General features: G+C 63.3%; 2 non-coding genes and 3 pseudogenes across 2 annotated transcripts; all 5 read right to left on the reverse strand.

The window, feature by feature from the left end:
• Window positions 1-3772: 3772 nt before the first annotated feature.
• On the reverse strand, window positions 3773-3891 carry LOC142864462 (uncharacterized; annotated as a pseudogene).
• A 3768-nt stretch (window positions 3892-7659) lies between these two features.
• LOC142864463 (uncharacterized) lies at window positions 7660-7778 on the reverse strand (annotated as a pseudogene).
• A 3769-nt stretch (window positions 7779-11547) lies between these two features.
• LOC142864383 (5S ribosomal RNA) lies at window positions 11548-11666 on the reverse strand. The gene has a single exon (XR_012914941.1). It is a non-coding gene; the product is annotated as a 5S ribosomal RNA (ribosomal RNA).
• A 3791-nt stretch (window positions 11667-15457) lies between these two features.
• LOC142864464 (uncharacterized) lies at window positions 15458-15576 on the reverse strand (annotated as a pseudogene).
• Window positions 15577-19345: 3769 nt separating this feature from the next.
• On the reverse strand, window positions 19346-19464 carry LOC142864384 (5S ribosomal RNA). Its single transcript, XR_012914942.1, has one exon. It is a non-coding gene; the product is annotated as a 5S ribosomal RNA (ribosomal RNA).
• Between the last annotated feature and the right edge of the window lie 250 nt (window positions 19465-19714).

A 19714-nucleotide genomic window follows, 5' to 3' on the forward strand; every position in this document is an offset into this window, starting at 1 on the left:
GGCGGCGGAGGGCGCCCCTGCCCCGCTCGAGAAGCCGAGCCTCTCTGGGCTTCCCCGCCGCCGCCTCCCGCCCCAGGCCCCGCGCCGGTTGAGTTCGCCGGCCGGGTCCCGCGGGCTCCCAGGGATGGGGGTGATGGGCGGGGCTGGGCGGGGCGGGGCGGGGCGGGGTGGGGGGCTGTCTCTCTATACACACACACACACACTCACACTCACTCACACTCACACAAGATGCGCCTCCGCGGCTGGACTCGCCAAGGTGGAGCCCTCCCAGCCCCCCTCGTCTCCTCGCCCGGCCTCCTTCACCTACCCGCTGCCCACCCCCAGCGCGTCGCTGCCGCTGACTGCGCACGCGCGGGACGCTCGCCCTTTGACCCCAGCCAGGGGCCGCCCTCCCCCACAACCCCTTTCAGCTGCGCCCCCCCCTCGCCCCGTGGGTGGGCTGCCGCCTATTCCCCCGGGCCAGGGCTGGGGCACAGCCAGTGTACGGGGCGTCTCTCTCTGGGGATGTGTCCCATGGGTGGGGTGGGGTGGCGTGGTTTGGGGGGCGCTGAAGAAATCAGTCCCCTCCATCTCCTACCTCTGGAAAACGCCCAAGCCCGTGGAGAACTGCCGGCACCGCTTCGTGGGGGCCGGGACCCTCCTCCGTGTCCTCCTGTGGCCCAGTCCAAGGGGCCTGGGCCTGGCCGGGGCTGCATTGGACCCCGACCACCCTGGCGTGTGGACTCGCTAAAAATCGGCCATTAGATATTGGATTCCAGCTTCCTGGAGGTCATTTCACTAATGAGTGCACCGGAAAGAGTTTCCTAATCCATCTGTGAGGGTGGCAACTGAAAGAGAATTTTAAAGCTGACAGAATAGGCTTGGGAAGGCATAGGAGATTTCCACACCCAGCAAGGAAGACTTTCCCGAAATGGAAGAAAGAAAAGAGCAAACAGAGACACCGGTAGCCCGCCCGGAAAAGAGTCTGCCCCTGAGAGAAAGCACCCTGACCAGGTTCACCCGTGGGTGGGTGGGTGGCGAGCTAGCGGCATTCAGAAGAGCGAGGCCCGCAGTCTGTGCGGAAGACACCTGCGCTCGGGTGTGTGTGGCGGCGCGATTCACAAGCAGCTCTAGACGTTAAACCAAGGAGAAGCCAGGGAGTTCCCAACGCCCCAGGTGTCCTCAGCCCACGACTGGCTGCTGTGGGAATGCGAAGCCCGGCTCCTTGTCTCAGAGCGGGGTTCCCAGGAGGATCAGGCTGAAGCTGGGACTTGGCCTCATAGTGTCCCCTCGCATGGCCACCCCCTTCCCCTTCCTGCTCCTCTACTCCTGGTGCCCCTCCATCCAGGGGCCAGACCTTAAAGAGTCACCGCAAGAGAATCCTGGTCCCAAAGGAGCCTTCTGGGGGACCGGTGCTGACAGAGGTTGTGGGCATGGCCCGCTGGGGCTCTGCCCGACCCAGGGCTGAGAGATGCCACCTCCCAGCTCTGGGTCCCTGCAGGAAGTGTTGGCAAGCACAGGGCCGGTCCTCCAAAGGCCCAGGTGCAGGGAGCCCAGGCCAAGCAGCCTGTGGAAGAAGCCACTTGCCGTGCCACCCCGGGAACAGGACTGCAGGCCCCGGCCCTTCCCACCTCCTCCTCCTCCTCCTCCTCCTCCTCCCCCCCGCCTCCCCCCTCACAGGGCACAGGGCTCAGAGACACCTCAGACTCTTGCTACCCAAAGTGCAAAGGGCATCAGTTGCTCCTCCAACCCCCCCGCCCAGCAGACCACGTTGTCCAGCCAGCCCCCGGGCCTCCCTGGGGTGCCCAGCACAAAAGTGCAGACACCCACCGGACCCTCAATCTCAGTTTTCGGATGTTTTTGCCACTCTAAGGACCCGCAGGCCAGCTGGGCCTTCGGGCAGGACAGAGAGCCCCGGAATCCGACGTGGAGAGCTGCGTGTACGTCCCCATCAGGAGGCGGTCCCCACCTCCGCGGCTCTCCCCTTGCGGGGAGCGGCAGCCCAGCCGGCAGCCGCAGGGCCTCAGGGAAGACACCAGGCTGGGCCCCCGCGGCACAGCGGGGGCACGTCCCCCGCACTCACGCGACTTAGGGACGGCTGCTGGAGACTGCTGCGGCCACCCTGCTGCCGGGTTTCTGGAGGGCTTCCTGGAAGCAGCGTCCACACCAAGCCCTTGGAAGGCCCGGGCGACGGAGGAGCCGGTCAGGCAGGGGCCGAGGACAGTGAGAGGCCGGGCGGGAAGGAGCGTGTCAGGCAGGGGCAGAGGACGGTGACCGGCCGGGCGGGGAGGAGCCGGTCAGGCGGGGGCCCAGGACAGTGACGGGCCTGGCCGGGGAGGAGTGCGTCAGGCAGGGGCAGAGGAGACGGGCTGGGTAAGGGTTAGGGTTACAGTTAGGGCACAATTCACAATCGCAAAGACGTGGAAGCGACCCGAGTGCCCATCCATCCAGGAGTGCATCAATAAAATGTGGCGCGTGGACACCACGGAGTGCCATTCGGCTGTGAGGAGCAGCCGTGAGAGGGCGCCTCTCGTGTTCTCCTGGCCAGAGCTGGAACCCGTTCCAGTAAGCCAAGTATCCCAAGAATGGACACACGAGCACCACGTGAGCGCGCTCACCGGCAAATTGGTACGAACGGATGGACGCCTAAGTGGACAGAGAGGAATCACCTTCATCGGGTGGGTGTCGGGCGGGTGGGGGGAGGGGAGGGGCATACACATCCATTAGGCATGGGGTGGGTGCGCACCGACTGGGGGATGGGCGCACTTGAAGCTCTGACCCGAGGGGGGAGGCTTGGAGAGGGCAAGGCACCCGACCTTAACATTGGTACCCCCACAATACGCTGGAACAACATGAGAGGTATATGAATAAGAACACAGGGGGGGCCGGGCGCGGTGGCTCACGCCTGTAATCCTAGCTCTCTGGGAGGCCGAGGCGGGCGGATTGCTCCAGGTCAGGAGTTCGAAACCAGCCTGAGCAAGAGCGAGACCCCGTCTCTACTAAAAATAGAAAGAAATTAATTGGCCAACTAATATATATAGAAAAACACAGCCGGGCGTGGTGGTGCATGCCTGTAGTCCCAACTACTCGGGAGGCTGAGGCAGCAGGATTGCTTGAGCCCGGAGATTGAGGTTGCTGTGAGCTAGGCTGACGCCATGGCACTCACTCTAGCCTGGGCAGCAAAACGAGACTCTGCCTCAAAAAAAAAAAAAAAAAAAGAACGCAGGGGGGAGGGGGGCACGGGCGTCACATGTCACCTGAATACTTGTACTCCCATCATCTGCTTGAAGAGAGAGAGAAAAGAAAATGCAATCCTAGAGGTAAGAGACACTTTTTAAAAATAATGAATCCGAAGAGAAAAGTAAAAGGAGGCCTGTGGAGCAGGTCTGGGTGTGACTCCGGATCCCCCAACATCAGGTGCCACCACCAAAGATTCCTGCGTGTAGCCCATAGAACCCCAAAAGCAACGGGACGAGTTCTGGTCACATACTCCCTCAAAATGACATCCTGGCCTTCTTCTGGAACTCCCTCCCCTCTCAGACTCTCAAGGTTTCCTCCAGCGTGTCGGTTCCCACAGAGCAGACCTTTGGTCTGAGACCTGACAGTCCAGATGCCACGCATGCTGCCGCGTGGCGGCGGTGTCGCGGCTTGGGACAAGAGGAGGCCCCACGGTGCGGGCTGGGGCGCCAGGCACCGCGCGGGCGCTGAGGGTGGGGGTGACCCCCACCCCGGGCCGCCGCCGCGCTCCCAGAAAGGGGACAGAACAAGAGGCAAAAAAAAAAAAAAAAGCAGCAGCCTGTGGCACCCGGTATTCCCAGGCGGTCTCCCATCCAAGTACTAACCGGGCCCGACCCTGCTTAGCTTCCCAGACCAGACGAGATCGGGGGCGTTCAGGGTGGTGTGGCCCTAGACGGCGGCGGAGGGCGCCCCTGCCCCGCTCAAGAAGCCGAGCCTCTCTGGGCTTCCCCGCCGCCGCCTCCCGCGCCGGGCCGGGCCGGTTGAGTTCGCCGGCCGGGTCCCGCGGGCTCCCAGGGACGGGGGTGATGGGCGGGGCGGGGCGGGGCGGGGCGGGGCGGGGCGGGGGGCTGTCTCTCTATACACACACACACACACTCACACTCACTCACACTCACACAAGATGCGCCTCCACGGCTGGACTCGCCAAGGTGGAGCCCTCCCAGCCCCCCTCGTCTCCTCGCCCGGCCTCCTTCACCTACCCGCTGCCCACCCCCAGCGCGTCGCTGCCTGCCGCTGACTGCGCACGCGCGGGACGCTCGCCCTTTGACCCCAGCCAGGGGCCGCCCTCCCCCACAACCCCTTTCAGCTGCGCCCCCCCCCCTCGCCCTGTGGGTGGGCTGCCGCCTATTCCCCCGGGCCAGGGCTGGGGCACAGCCAGTGTATGGGGCGTCTCTCTCTGGGGATGTGTCCCATGGGTGGGGTGGGGTGGCGTGGTTTGGGGGGCGCTGAAGAAATCAGTCCCCTCCATCTCCTACCTCTGGAAAACGCCCAAGCCCGTGGAGAACTGCCGGCACCGCTTCGTGGGGGCCGGGACCCTCCTCCGTGTCCTCCTGTGGCCCAGTCCAAGGGGCCTGGGCCTGGCCGGGGCTGCATTGGACCCCGACCACCCTGGCGTGTGGACTCGCTAAAAATCGGCCATTAGATATTGGATTCCAGCTTCCTGGAGGTCATTTCACTAATGAGTGCACCGGAAAGAGTTTCCTAATCCATCTGTGAGGGTGGCAACTGAAAGAGAATTTGAAAGCTGACAGAATAGGCGAGGGAAGGCATAGGAGATTTCCACACCCAGCAAGGAAGACTTTCCCGAAATGGAAGAAAGAAACGAGCAAACAGAGACACCGGTAGCCCGCCCGGAAAAGAGTCTGCCCCTGAGAGAAAGCACCCTGACCAGGTTCACCCGTGGGTGGGTGGCGAGCTAGCGGCGTTCAGAAGAGCGAGGCCCGCAGTCTGTGCGGAAGACACCTGCGCTCGGGTGTGTGTGGCGGCGCGATTCACAAGCAGCTCTAGACGTTAAACCAAGGAGAAGCCAGGGAGTTCCCAACGCCCCAGGTGTCCTCAGCCCACGACTGGCTGCTGTGGGAATGCGAAGCCCGGCTCCTTGTCTCAGAGCGGGGTTCCCAGGAGGATCAGGCTGAAGCTGGGACTCGGCCTCAAAGTGTCCCCTCGCATGGCCACCCCCTTCCCCTTCCTGCTCCTCTACTCCTGGTGCCCCTCCATCCAGGGGCCAGACCTTAAAGAGTCACCGCAAGAGAATCCTGGTCCCAAAGGAGCCTTCTGGGGGACCGGTGCTGACAGAGGTTGTGGGCATGGCCCGCTGGGGCTCTGCCCGACCCAGGGCTGAGAGATGCCACCTCCCAGCTCTGGGTCCCTGCAGGAAGTGTTGGCAAGCACAGGGCCGGTCCTCCAAAGGCCCAGGTGCAGGGAGCCCAGGCCAAGCAGCCTGTGGAAGAAGCCACTTGCCGTGCCACCCCGGGAACAGGACTGCAGGCCCCGGCCCTTCCCACCTCCTCCTCCTCCTCCTCCTCCTCCCCCCCCGCCCCCCCCCACAGGGCACAGGGCTCAGAGACACCTCAGACTCTTGCTACCCAAAGTGCAAAGGGCATCAGTTGCTCCTCCAACCCCCCCGCCCAGCAGACCACGTTGTCCAGCCAGCCCCCGGGCCTCCCTGGGGTGCCCAGCACAAAAGTGCAGACACCCACCGGACCCTCAATCTCAGTTTTCGGATGTTTTTGCCACTCTAAGGACCCGCAGGCCAGCTGGGCCTTCGGGCAGGACAGAGAGCCCCGGAATCCGACGTGGAGAGCTGCGTGTACGTCCCCATCAGGAGGCGGTCCCCACCTCCGCGGCTCTCCCCTTGCGGGGAGCGGCAGCCCAGCCGGCAGCCGCAGGGCCTCAGGGAAGACACCAGGCTGGGCCCCCGCGGCACAGCGGGGGCACGTCCCCCGCACTCACGCGACTTAGGGACGGCTGCTGGAGACTGCTGCGGCCACCCTGCTGCCGGGTTTCTGGAGGGCTTCCTGGAAGCAGCGTCCACACCAAGCCCTTGGAAGGCCCGGGCGACGGAGGAGCCGGTCAGGCAGGGGCCGAGGACGGTGAGAGGCCGGGCGGGAAGGAGCGTGTCAGGCAGGGGCAGAGGACGGTGACCGGCCGGGCGGGGAGGAGCCGGTCAGGCGGGGGCCCAGGACAGTGACGGGCCTGGCCGGGGAGGAGTGCGTCAGGCAGGGGCAGAGGAGACGGGCTGGGTAAGGGTTAGGGTTACAGTTAGGGCACAATTCACAATCGCAAAGACGTGGAAGCGACCCGAGTGCCCATCCATCCAGGAGTGCATCAATAAAATGTGGCGCGTGGACACCACGGAGTGCCATTCGGCTGTGAGGAGCAGCCGTGAGAGGGCGCCTCTCGTGTTCTCCTGGCCAGAGCTGGAACCCGTTCCAGTAAGCCAAGTATCCCAAGAATGGACACACGAGCACCACGTGAGCGCGCTCACCGGCAAATTGGTACGAACGGATGGACGCCTAAGTGGACAGAGAGGAATCACCTTCATCGGGTGGGTGTCGGGCGGGTGGGGGGAGGGGAGGGGCATACACATCCATTAGGCATGGGGTGGGTGCGCACCGACTGGGGGATGGGCGCACTTGAAGCTCTGACCCGAGGGGGGAGGCTTGGAGAGGGCAAGGCACCCGACCTTAACATTGGTACCCCCACAATACGCTGGAACAACATGAGAGGTATATGAATAAGAACACAGGGGGGGCCGGGCGCGGTGGCTCACGCCTGTAATCCTAGCTCTCTGGGAGGCCGAGGCGGGCGGATTGCTCCAGGTCAGGAGTTCGAAACCAGCCTGAGCAAGAGCGAGACCCCGTCTCTACTAAAAATAGAAAGAAATTAATTGGCCAACTAATATATATAGAAAAACACAGCCGGGCGTGGTGGTGCATGCCTGTAGTCCCAACTACTCGGGAGGCTGAGGCAGCAGGATTGCTTGAGCCCGGAGATTGAGGTTGCTGTGAGCTAGGCTGACGCCATGGCACTCACTCTAGCCTGGGCAGCAAAACGAGACTCTGCCTCAAAAAAAAAAAAAAAAAAAGAACGCAGGGGGGAGGGGGGCACGGGCGTCACATGTCACCTGAATACTTGTACTCCCATCATCTGCTTGAAGAGAGAGAGAAAAGAAAATGCAATCCTAGAGGTAAGAGACACTTTTTAAAAATAATGAATCCGAAGAGAAAAGTAAAAGGAGGCCTGTGGAGCAGGTCTGGGTGTGACTCCGGATCCCCCAACATCAGGTGCCACCACCAAAGATTCCTGCGTGTAGCCCATAGAACCCCAAAAGCAACGGGACGAGTTCTGGTCACATACTCCCTCAAAATGACATCCTGGCCTTCTTCTGGAACTCCCTCCCCTCTCAGACTCTCAAGGTTTCCTCCAGCGTGTCGGTTCCCACAGAGCAGACCTTTGGTCTGAGACCTGACAGTCCAGATGCCACGCATGCTGCCGCGTGGCGGCGGTGTCGCGGCTTGGGACAAGAGGAGGCCCCACGGTGCGGGCTGGGGCGCCAGGCACCGCGCGGGCGCTGAGGGTGGGGGTGACCCCCACCCCGGGCCGCCGCCGCGCTCCCAGAAAGGGGACAGAACAAGAGGCAAAAAAAAAAAAAAAAGCAGCAGCCTGTGGCACCCGGTATTCCCAGGCGGTCTCCCATCCAAGTACTAACCGGGCCCGACCCTGCTTAGCTTCCCAGACCAGACGAGATCGGGGGCGTTCAGGGTGGTGTGGCCCTAGACGGCGGCGGAGGGCGCCCCTGCCCCGCTCAAGAAGCCGAGCCTCTCTGGGCTTCCCCGCCGCCGCCTCCCGCGCCGGGCCGGGCCGGTTGAGTTCCCCGGCCGGGTCCCGCGGGCTCCCAGGGACGGGGGTGATGGGCGGGGCGGGGCGGGGCGGGGCGGGGCGGGGCGGGGGGCTGTCTCTCTATACACACACACACACACTCACACTCACTCACACTCACACAAGATGCGCCTCCGCGGCTGGACTCGCCAAGGTGGAGCCCTCCCAGCCCCCCTCGTCTCCTCGCCCGGCCTCCTTCACCTACCCGCTGCCCACCCCCAGCGCGTCGCTGCCTGCCGCTGACTGCGCACGCGCGGGACGCTCGCCCTTTGACCCCAGCCAGGGGCCGCCCTCCCCCACAACCCCTTTCAGCTGCGCCCCCCCCCCTCGCCCTGTGGGTGGGCTGCCGCCTATTCCCCCGGGCCAGGGCTGGGGCACAGCCAGTGTATGGGGCGTCTCTCTCTGGGGATGTGTCCCATGGGTGGGGTGGGGTGGCGTGGTTTGGGGGGCGCTGAAGAAATCAGTCCCCTCCATCTCCTACCTCTGGAAAACGCCCAAGCCCGTGGAGAACTGCCGGCACCGCTTCGTGGGGGCCGGGACCCTCCTCCGTGTCCTCCTGTGGCCCAGTCCAAGGGGCCTGGGCCTGGCCGGGGCTGCATTGGACCCCGACCACCCTGGCGTGTGGACTCGCTAAAAATCGGCCATTAGATATTGGATTCCAGCTTCCTGGAGGTCATTTCACTAATGAGTGCACCGGAAAGAGTTTCCTAATCCATCTGTGAGGGTGGCAACTGAAAGAGAATTTGAAAGCTGACAGAATAGGCGAGGGAAGGCATAGGAGATTTCCACACCCAGCAAGGAAGACTTTCCCGAAATGGAAGAAAGAAACGAGCAAACAGAGACACCGGTAGCCCGCCCGGAAAAGAGTCTGCCCCTGAGAGAAAGCACCCTGACCAGGTTCACCCGTGGGTGGGTGGCGAGCTAGCGGCGTTCAGAAGAGCGAGGCCCGCAGTCTGTGCGGAAGACACCTGCGCTCGGGTGTGTGTGGCGGCGCGATTCACAAGCAGCTCTAGACGTTAAACCAAGGAGAAGCCAGGGAGTTCCCAACGCCCCAGGTGTCCTCAGCCCACGACTGGCTGCTGTGGGAATGCGAAGCCCGGCTCCTTGTCTCAGAGCGGGGTTCCCAGGAGGATCAGGCTGAAGCTGGGACTCGGCCTCAAAGTGTCCCCTCGCATGGCCACCCCCTTCCCCTTCCTGCTCCTCTACTCCTGGTGCCCCTCCATCCAGGGGCCAGACCTTAAAGAGTCACCGCAAGAGAATCCTGGTCCCAAAGGAGCCTTCTGGGGGACCGGTGCTGACAGAGGTTGTGGGCATGGCCCGCTGGGGCTCTGCCCGACCCAGGGCTGAGAGATGCCACCTCCCAGCTCTGGGTCCCTGCAGGAAGTGTTGGCAAGCACAGGGCCGGTCCTCCAAAGGCCCAGGTGCAGGGAGCCCAGGCCAAGCAGCCTGTGGAAGAAGCCACTTGCCGTGCCACCCCGGGAACAGGACTGCAGGCCCCGGCCCTTCCCACCTCCTCCTCCTCCTCCTCCTCCTCCCCCCCCGCCCCCCCCCACAGGGCACAGGGCTCAGAGACACCTCAGACTCTTGCTACCCAAAGTGCAAAGGGCATCAGTTGCTCCTCCAACCCCCCCGCCCAGCAGACCACGTTGTCCAGCCAGCCCCCGGGCCTCCCTGGGGTGCCCAGCACAAAAGTGCAGACACCCACCGGACCCTCAATCTCAGTTTTCGGATGTTTTTGCCACTCTAAGGACCCGCAGGCCAGCTGGGCCTTCGGGCAGGACAGAGAGCCCCGGAATCCGACGTGGAGAGCTGCGTGTACGTCCCCATCAGGAGGCGGTCCCCACCTCCGCGGCTCTCCCCTTGCGGGGAGCGGCAGCCCAGCCGGCAGCCGCAGGGCCTCAGGGAAGACACCAGGCTGGGCCCCCGCGGCACAGCGGGGGCACGTCCCCCGCACTCACGCGACTTAGGGACGGCTGCTGGAGACTGCTGCGGCCACCCTGCTGCCGGGTTTCTGGAGGGCTTCCTGGAAGCAGCGTCCACACCAAGCCCTTGGAAGGCCCGGGCGACGGAGGAGCCGGTCAGGCAGGGGCCGAGGACGGTGAGAGGCCGGGCGGGAAGGAGCGTGTCAGGCAGGGGCAGAGGACGGTGACCGGCCGGGCGGGGAGGAGCCGGTCAGGCGGGGGCCCAGGACAGTGACGGGCCTGGCCGGGGAGGAGTGCGTCAGGCAGGGGCAGAGGAGACGGGCTGGGTAAGGGTTAGGGTTACAGTTAGGGCACAATTCACAATCGCAAAGACGTGGAAGCGACCCGAGTGCCCATCCATCCAGGAGTGCATCAATAAAATGTGGCGCGTGGACACCACGGAGTGCCATTCGGCTGTGAGGAGCAGCCGTGAGAGGGCGCCTCTCGTGTTCTCCTGGCCAGAGCTGGAACCCGTTCCAGTAAGCCAAGTATCCCAAGAATGGACACACGAGCACCACGTGAGCGCGCTCACCGGCAAATTGGTACGAACGGATGGACGCCTAAGTGGACAGAGAGGAATCACCTTCATCGGGTGGGTGTCGGGCGGGTGGGGGGAGGGGAGGGGCATACACATCCATTAGGCATGGGGTGGGTGCGCACCGACTGGGGGATGGGCGCACTTGAAGCTCTGACCCGAGGGGGGAGGCTTGGAGAGGGCAAGGCACCCGACCTTAACATTGGTACCCCCACAATACGCTGGAACAACATGAGAGGTATATGAATAAGAACACAGGGGGGGCCGGGCGCGGTGGCTCACGCCTGTAATCCTAGCTCTCTGGGAGGCCGAGGCGGGCGGATTGCTCCAGGTCAGGAGTTCGAAACCAGCCTGAGCAAGAGCGAGACCCCGTCTCTACTAAAAATAGAAAGAAATTAATTGGCCAACTAATATATATAGAAAAACACAGCCGGGCGTGGTGGTGCATGCCTGTAGTCCCAACTACTCGGGAGGCTGAGGCAGCAGGATTGCTTGAGCCCGGAGATTGAGGTTGCTGTGAGCTAGGCTGACGCCATGGCACTCACTCTAGCCTGGGCAGCAAAACGAGACTCTGTCTCAAAAAAAAAAAAAAAAAAAAGAACACAGGGGGGAGGGGGGCACGGGCAACACATGTCACCTGCATACTTGTACTCCCATCATCTGCTTGAAAAGAGAGAGAAAAGAAAATGCAATCCTAGAGGTAAGAGACACTTTTTAAAAATAATGAATCCGAAGAGAAAAGTAAAAGGAGGCCTGTGGAGCAGGTCTGGGTGTGACTCCGGATCCCCCAACATCAGGTGCCACCACCAAAGATTCCTGCGTGTAGCCCATAGAACCCCAAAAGCAACGGGACGAGTTCTGGTCACATACTCCCTCAAAATGACATCCTGGCCTTCTTCTGGAACTCCCTCCCCTCTCAGACTCTCAAGGTTTCCTCCAGCGTGTCGGTTCCCACAGAGCAGACCTTTGGTCTGAGACCTGACAGTCCAGATGCCACGCATGCTGCCGCGTGGCGGCGGTGTCGCGGCTTGGGACAAGAGGAGGCCCCACGGTGCGGGCTGGGGCGCCAGGCACCGCGCGGGCGCTGAGGGTGGGGGTGACCCCCACCCCGGGCCGCCGCCGCGCTCCCAGAAAGGGGACAGAACAAGAGGCAAAAAAAAAAAAAAAAGCGGCAGCCTGTGGCACCCGGTATTCCCAGGCGGTCTCCCATCCAAGTACTAACCAGGCCCGACCCTGCTTAGCTTCCGAGACCAGACGAGATCGGGGGCGTTCAGGGTGGTGTGGCCCTAGACGGCGGCGGAGGACGCCCCTGCCCCGCTCGAGAAGCCGAGCCTCTCTGGGCTTCCCCGCCGCCGCCTCCTCCCGCCCCAGGCCCCGCCTCCCGCCCCAGGCCCCGCGCCGGGCCGGGCCGGTTGAGTTCGCCGGCCGGGTCCCGCGGGCTCCCAGGGACGGGGGTGATGGGCGGGGCGGGGCGGGGTGGGGGGCTGTCTCTCTCTACACACACACACACACACACACTCACACTCACTCACACTCACACAAGATGCGCCTCCACGGCTGGACTCGCCAAGGTGGAGCCCTCCCAGCCCCCCTCGTCTCCTCGCCCGGCCTCCTTCACCTACCCGCTGCCCACCCCCAGCGCGTCGCTGCCGCTGACTGCGCACGCGCGGGACGCTCGCCCTTTGACCCCAGCCAGGGGCCGCCCTCCCCCACAACCCCTTTCAGCTGCGCCCCCCCCTCGCCCTGTGGGTGGGCTGCCGCCTATTCCCCCGGGCCAGGGCTGGGGCACAGCCAGTGTACGGGGCGTCTCTCTCTGGGGATGTGTCCCATGGGTGGGGTGGGGTGGCGTGGTTTGGGGGGCGCTGAAGAAATCAGTCCCCTCCATCTCCTACCTCTGGAAAACGCCCAAGCCCGTGGAGAACTGCCGGCACCGCTTCGTGGGGGCCGGGACCCTCCTCCGTGTCCTCCTGTGGCCCAGTCCAAGGGGCCTGGGCCTGGCCGGGGCTGCATTGGACCCCGACCACCCTGGCGTGTGGACTCGCTAAAAATCGGCCATTAGATATTGGATTCCAGCTTCCTGGAGGTCATTTCACTAATGAGTGCACCGGAAAGAGTTTCCTAATCCATCTGTGAGGGTGGCAACTGAAAGAGAATTTTAAAGCTGACAGAATAGGCTTGGGAAGGCATAGGAGATTTCCACACCCAGCAAGGAAGACTTTCCCGAAATGGAAGAAAGAAACGAGCAAACAGAGACACCGGTAGCCCGCCCGGAAAAGAGTCTGCCCCTGAGAGAAAGCACCCTGACCAGGTTCACCCGTGGGTGGGTGGGTGGCGAGCTAGCGGCATTCAGAAGAGCGAGGCCCGCAGTCTGTGCGGAAGACACCTGCGCTCGGGTGTGTGTGGCGGCGCGATTCACAAGCAGCTCTAGACGTTAAACCAAGGAGAAGCCAGGGAGTTCCCAACGCCCCAGGTGTCCTCAGCCCACGACTGGCTGCTGTGGGAATGCGAAGCCCGGCTCCTTGTCTCAGAGCGGGGTTCCCAGGAGGATCAGGCTGAAGCTGGGACTTGGCCTCAAAGTGTCCCCTCGCATGGCCACCCCCTTCCCCTTCCTGCTCCTCTACTCCTGGTGCCCCTCCATCCAGGGGCCAGACCTTAAAGAGTCACCGCAAGAGAATCCTGGTCCCAAAGGAGCCTTCTGGGGGACCGGTGCTGACAGAGGTTGTGGGCATGGCCCGCTGGGGCTCTGCCCGACCCAGGGCTGAGAGATGCCACCTCCCAGCTCTGGGTCCCTGCAGGAAGTGTTGGCAAGCACAGGGCCGGTCCTCCAAAGGCCCAGGTGCAGGGAGCCCAGGCCAAGCAGCCTGTGGAAGAAGCCACTTGCCGTGCCACCCCGGGAACAGGACTGCAGGCCCCGGCCCTTCCCACCTCCTCCTCCTCCTCCTCCTCCTCCCCCCCCGCCCCCCCCCACAGGGCACAGGGCTCAGAGACACCTCAGACTCTTGCTACCCAAAGTGCAAAGGGCATCAGTTGCTCCTCCAACCCCCCCGCCCAGCAGACCACGTTGTCCAGCCAGCCCCCGGGCCTCCCTGGGGTGCCCAGCACAAAAGTGCAGACACCCACCGGACCCTCAATCTCAGTTTTCGGATGTTTTTGCCACTCTAAGGACCCGCAGGCCAGCTGGGCCTTCGGGCAGGACAGAGAGCCCCGGAATCCGACGTGGAGAGCTGCGTGTACGTCCCCATCAGGAGGCGGTCCCCACCTCCGCGGCTCTCCCCTTGCGGGGAGCGGCAGCCCAGCCGGCAGCCGCAGGGCCTCAGGGAAGACACCAGGCTGGGCCCCCGCGGCACAGCGGGGGCACGTCCCCCGCACTCACGCGACTTAGGGACGGCTGCTGGAGACTGCTGCGGCCACCCTGCTGCCGGGTTTCTGGAGGGCTTCCTGGAAGCAGCGTCCACACCAAGCCCTTGGAAGGCCCGGGCGACGGAGGAGCCGGTCAGGCAGGGGCCGAGGACGGTGAGAGGCCGGGCGGGAAGGAGCGTGTCAGGCAGGGGCAGAGGACGGTGACCGGCCGGGCGGGGAGGAGCCGGTCAGGCGGGGGCCCAGGACAGTGACGGGCCTGGCCGGGGAGGAGTGCGTCAGGCAGGGGCAGAGGAGACGGGCTGGGTAAGGGTTAGGGTTACAGTTAGGGCACAATTCACAATCGCAAAGACGTGGAAGCGACCCGAGTGCCCATCCATCCAGGAGTGCATCAATAAAATGTGGCGCGTGGACACCACGGAGTGCCATTCGGCTGTGAGGAGCAGCCGTGAGAGGGCGCCTCTCGTGTTCTCCTGGCCAGAGCTGGAACCCGTTCCAGTAAGCCAAGTATCCCAAGAATGGACACACGAGCACCACGTGAGCGCGCTCACCGGCAAATTGGTACGAACGGATGGACGCCTAAGTGGACAGAGAGGAATCACCTTCATCGGGTGGGTGTCGGGCGGGTGGGGGGAGGGGAGGGGCATACACATCCATTAGGCATGGGGTGGGTGCGCACCGACTGGGGGATGGGCGCACTTGAAGCTCTGACCCGAGGGGGGAGGCTTGGAGAGGGCAAGGCACCCGACCTTAACATTGGTACCCCCACAATACGCTGGAACAACATGAGAGGTATATGAATAAGAACACAGGGGGGGCCGGGCGCGGTGGCTCACGCCTGTAATCCTAGCTCTCTGGGAGGCCGAGGCGGGCGGATTGCTCCAGGTCAGGAGTTCGAAACCAGCCTGAGCAAGAGCGAGACCCCGTCTCTACTAAAAATAGAAAGAAATTAATTGGCCAACTAATATATATAGAAAAACACAGCCGGGCGTGGTGGTGCATGCCTGTAGTCCCAACTACTCGGGAGGCTGAGGCAGCAGGATTGCTTGAGCCCGGAGATTGAGGTTGCTGTGAGCTAGGCTGACGCCATGGCACTCACTCTAGCCTGGGCAGCAAAACGAGACTCTGCCTCAAAAAAAAAAAAAAAAAAAGAACGCAGGGGGGAGGGGGGCACGGGCGTCACATGTCACCTGAATACTTGTACTCCCATCATCTGCTTGAAGAGAGAGAGAAAAGAAAATGCAATCCTAGAGGTAAGAGACACTTTTTAAAAATAATGAATCCGAAGAGAAAAGTAAAAGGAGGCCTGTGGAGCAGGTCTGGGTGTGACTCCGGATCCCCCAACATCAGGTGCCACCACCAAAGATTCCTGCGTGTAGCCCATAGAACCCCAAAAGCAACGGGACGAGTTCTGGTCACATACTCCCTCAAAATGACATCCTGGCCTTCTTCTGGAACTCCCTCCCCTCTCAGACTCTCAAGGTTTCCTCCAGCGTGTCGGTTCCCACAGAGCAGACCTTTGGTCTGAGACCTGACAGTCCAGATGCCACGCATGCTGCCGCGTGGCGGCGGTGTCGCGGCTTGGGACAAGAGGAGGCCCCACGGTGCGGGCTGGGGCGCCAGGCACCGCGCGGGCGCTGAGGGTGGGGGTGACCCCCACCCCGGGCCGCCGCCGCGCTCCCAGAAAGGGGACAGAACAAGAGGCAAAAAAAAAAAAAAAAGCAGCAGCCTGTGGCACCCGGTATTCCCAGGCGGTCTCCCATCCAAGTACTAACCGGGCCCGACCCTGCTTAGCTTCCCAGACCAGACGAGATCGGGGGCGTTCAGGGTGGTGTGGCCCTAGACGGCGGCGGAGGGCGCCCCTGCCCCGCTCAAGAAGCCGAGCCTCTCTGGGCTTCCCCGCCGCCGCCTCCCGCGCCGGGCCGGGCCGGTTGAGTTCCCCGGCCGGGTCCCGCGGGCTCCCAGGGACGGGGGTGATGGGCGGGGCGGGGCGGGGCGGGGCGGGGCGGGGCGGGGGGCTGTCTCTCTATACACACACACACACACTCACACTCACTCACACTCACACAAGATGCGCCTCCACGGCTGGACTCGCCAAGGTGGAGCCCTCCCAGCCCCCCTCGTCTCCTCGCCCGGCCTCCTTCACCTACCCGCTGCCCACCCCCAGCGCGTCGCTGCCTGCCGCTGACTGCGCACGCGCGGGACGCTCGCCCTTTGACCCCAGCCAGGGGCCGCCCTCCCCCACAACCCCTTTCAGCTGCGCCCCCCCCCCTCGCCCTGTGGGTGGGCTGCCGCCTATTCCCCCGGGCCAGGGCTGGGGCACAGCCAGTGTATGGGGCGTCTCTCTCTGGGGATGTGTCCCATGGGTGGGGTGGGGTGGCGTGGTTTGGGGGGCGCTGAAGAAATCAGTCCCCTCCATCTCCTACCTCTGGAAAACGCCCAAGCCCGTGGAGAACTGCCGGCACCGCTTCGTGGGGGCCGGGACCCTCCTCCGTGTCCTCCTGTGGCCCAGTCCAAGGGGCCTGGGCCTGGCCGGGGCTGCATTGGACCCCGACCACCCTGGCGTGTGGACTCGCTAAAAATCGGCCATTAGATATTGGATTCCAGCTTCCTGGAGGTCATTTCACTAATGAGTGCACCGGAAAGAGTTTCCTAATCCATCTGTGAGGGTGGCAACTGAAAGAGAATTTGAAAGCTGACAGAATAGGCGAGGGAAGGCATAGGAGATTTCCACACCCAGCAAGGAAGACTTTCCCGAAATGGAAGAAAGAAACGAGCAAACAGAGACACCGGTAGCCCGCCCGGAAAAGAGTCTGCCCCTGAGAGAAAGCACCCTGACCAGGTTCACCCGTGGGTGGGTGGCGAGCTAGCGGCGTTCAGAAGAGCGAGGCCCGCAGTCTGTGCGGAAGACACCTGCGCTCGGGTGTGTGTGGCGGCGCGATTCACAAGCAGCTCTAGACGTTAAACCAAGGAGAAGCCAGGGAGTTCCCAACGCCCCAGGTGTCCTCAGCCCACGACTGGCTGCTGTGGGAATGCGAAGCCCGGCTCCTTGTCTCAGAGCGGGGTTCCCAGGAGGATCAGGCTGAAGCTGGGACTCGGCCTCAAAGTGTCCCCTCGCATGGCCACCCCCTTCCCCTTCCTGCTCCTCTACTCCTGGTGCCCCTCCATCCAGGGGCCAGACCTTAAAGAGTCACCGCAAGAGAATCCTGGTCCCAAAGGAGCCTTCTGGGGGACCGGTGCTGACAGAGGTTGTGGGCATGGCCCGCTGGGGCTCTGCCCGACCCAGGGCTGAGAGATGCCACCTCCCAGCTCTGGGTCCCTGCAGGAAGTGTTGGCAAGCACAGGGCCGGTCCTCCAAAGGCCCAGGTGCAGGGAGCCCAGGCCAAGCAGCCTGTGGAAGAAGCCACTTGCCGTGCCACCCCGGGAACAGGACTGCAGGCCCCGGCCCTTCCCACCTCCTCCTCCTCCTCCTCCTCCTCCCCCCCCGCCCCCCCCCACAGGGCACAGGGCTCAGAGACACCTCAGACTCTTGCTACCCAAAGTGCAAAGGGCATCAGTTGCTCCTCCAACCCCCCCGCCCAGCAGACCACGTTGTCCAGCCAGCCCCCGGGCCTCCCTGGGGTGCCCAGCACAAAAGTGCAGACACCCACCGGACCCTCAATCTCAGTTTTCGGATGTTTTTGCCACTCTAAGGACCCGCAGGCCAGCTGGGCCTTCGGGCAGGACAGAGAGCCCCGGAATCCGACGTGGAGAGCTGCGTGTACGTCCCCATCAGGAGGCGGTCCCCACCTCCGCGGCTCTCCCCTTGCGGGGAGCGGCAGCCCAGCCGGCAGCCGCAGGGCCTCAGGGAAGACACCAGGCTGGGCCCCCGCGGCACAGCGGGGGCACGTCCCCCGCACTCACGCGACTTAGGGACGGCTGCTGGAGACTGCTGCGGCCACCCTGCTGCCGGGTTTCTGGAGGGCTTCCTGGAAGCAGCGTCCACACCAAGCCCTTGGAAGGCCCGGGCGACGGAGGAGCCGGTCAGGCAGGGGCCGAGGACGGTGAGAGGCCGGGCGGGAAGGAGCGTGTCAGGCAGGGGCAGAGGACGGTGACCGGCCGGGCGGGGAGGAGCCGGTCAGGCGGGGGCCCAGGACAGTGACGGGCCTGGCCGGGGAGGAGTGCGTCAGGCAGGGGCAGAGGAGACGGGCTGGGTAAGGGTTAGGGTTACAGTTAGGGCACAATTCACAATCGCAAAGACGTGGAAGCGACCCGAGTGCCCATCCATCCAGGAGTGCATCAATAAAATGTGGCGCGTGGACACCACGGAGTGCCATTCGGCTGTGAGGAGCAGCCGTGAGAGGGCGCCTCTCGTGTTCTCCTGGCCAGAGCTGGAACCCGTTCCAGTAAGCCAAGTATCCCAAGAATGGACACACGAGCACCACGTGAGCGCGCTCACCGGCAAATTGGTACGAACGGATGGACGCCTAAGTGGACAGAGAGGAATCACCTTCATCGGGTGGGTGTCGGGCGGGTGGGGGGAGGGGAGGGGCATACACATCCATTAGGCATGGGGTGGGTGCGCACCGACTGGGGGATGGGCGCACTTGAAGCTCTGACCCGAGGGGGGAGGCTTGGAGAGGGCAAGGCACCCGACCTTAACATTGGTACCCCCACAATACGCTGGAACAACATGAGAGGTATATGAATAAGAACACAGGGGGGGCCGGGCGCGGTGGCTCACGCCTGTAATCCTAGCTCTCTGGGAGGCCGAGGCGGGCGGATTGCTCCAGGTCAGGAGTTCGAAACCAGCCTGAGCAAGAGCGAGACCCCGTCTCTACTAAAAATAGAAAGAAATTAATTGGCCAACTAATATATATAGAAAAACACAGCCGGGCGTGGTGGTGCATGCCTGTAGTCCCAACTACTCGGGAGGCTGAGGCAGCAGGATTGCTTGAGCCCGGAGATTGAGGTTGCTGTGAGCTAGGCTGACGCCATGGCACTCACTCTAGCCTGGGCAGCAAAACGAGACTCTGTCTCAAAAAAAAAAAAAAAAAAAAGAACACAGGGGGGAGGGGGGCACGGGCAACACATGTCACCTGCATACTTGTACTCCCATCATCTGCTTGAAAAGAGAGAGAAAAGAAAATGCAATCCTAGAGGTAAGAGACACTTTTTAAAAATAATGAATCCGAAGAGAAAAGTAAAAGGAGGCCTGTGGAGCAGGTCTGGGTGTGACTCCGGATCCCCCAACATCAGGTGCCACCACCAAAGATTCCTGCGTGTAGCCCATAGAACCCCAAAAGCAACGGGACGAGTTCTGGTCACATACTCCCTCAAAATGACATCCTGGCCTTCTTCTGGAACTCCCTCCCCTCTCAGACTCTCAAGGTTTCCTCCAGCGTGTCGGTTCCCACAGAGCAGACCTTTGGTCTGAGACCTGACAGTCCAGATGCCACGCATGCTGCCGCGTGGCGGCGGTGTCGCGGCTTGGGACAAGAGGAGGCCCCACGGTGCGGGCTGGGGCGCCAGGCACCGCGCGGGCGCTGAGGGTGGGGGTGACCCCCACCCCGGGCCGCCGCCGCGCTCCCAGAAAGGGGACAGAACAAGAGGCAAAAAAAAAAAAAAAAGCGGCAGCCTGTGGCACCCGGTATTCCCAGGCGGTCTCCCATCCAAGTACTAACCAGGCCCGACCCTGCTTAGCTTCCGAGACCAGACGAGATCGGGGGCGTTCAGGGTGGTGTGGCCCTAGACGGCGGCGGAGGACGCCCCTGCCCCGCTCGAGAAGCCGAGCCTCTCTGGGCTTCCCCGCCGCCGCCTCCTCCCGCCCCAGGCCCCGCCTCCCGCCCCAGGCCCCGCGCCGGGCCGGGCCGGTTGAGTTCGCCGGCCGGGTCCCGCGGGCTCCCAGGGACGGGGGTGATGGGCGGGGCGGGGCGGGGTGGGGGGCTGTCTCTCTCTACACACACACACACACACACACACTCACACTCACTCACACTCACAC

This window comes from Microcebus murinus, chromosome 25 (assembly GCF_040939455.1).
Source record: "Microcebus murinus isolate Inina chromosome 25, M.murinus_Inina_mat1.0, whole genome shotgun sequence".
Lineage (NCBI taxonomy): Eukaryota > Metazoa > Chordata > Mammalia > Primates > Cheirogaleidae > Microcebus > Microcebus murinus.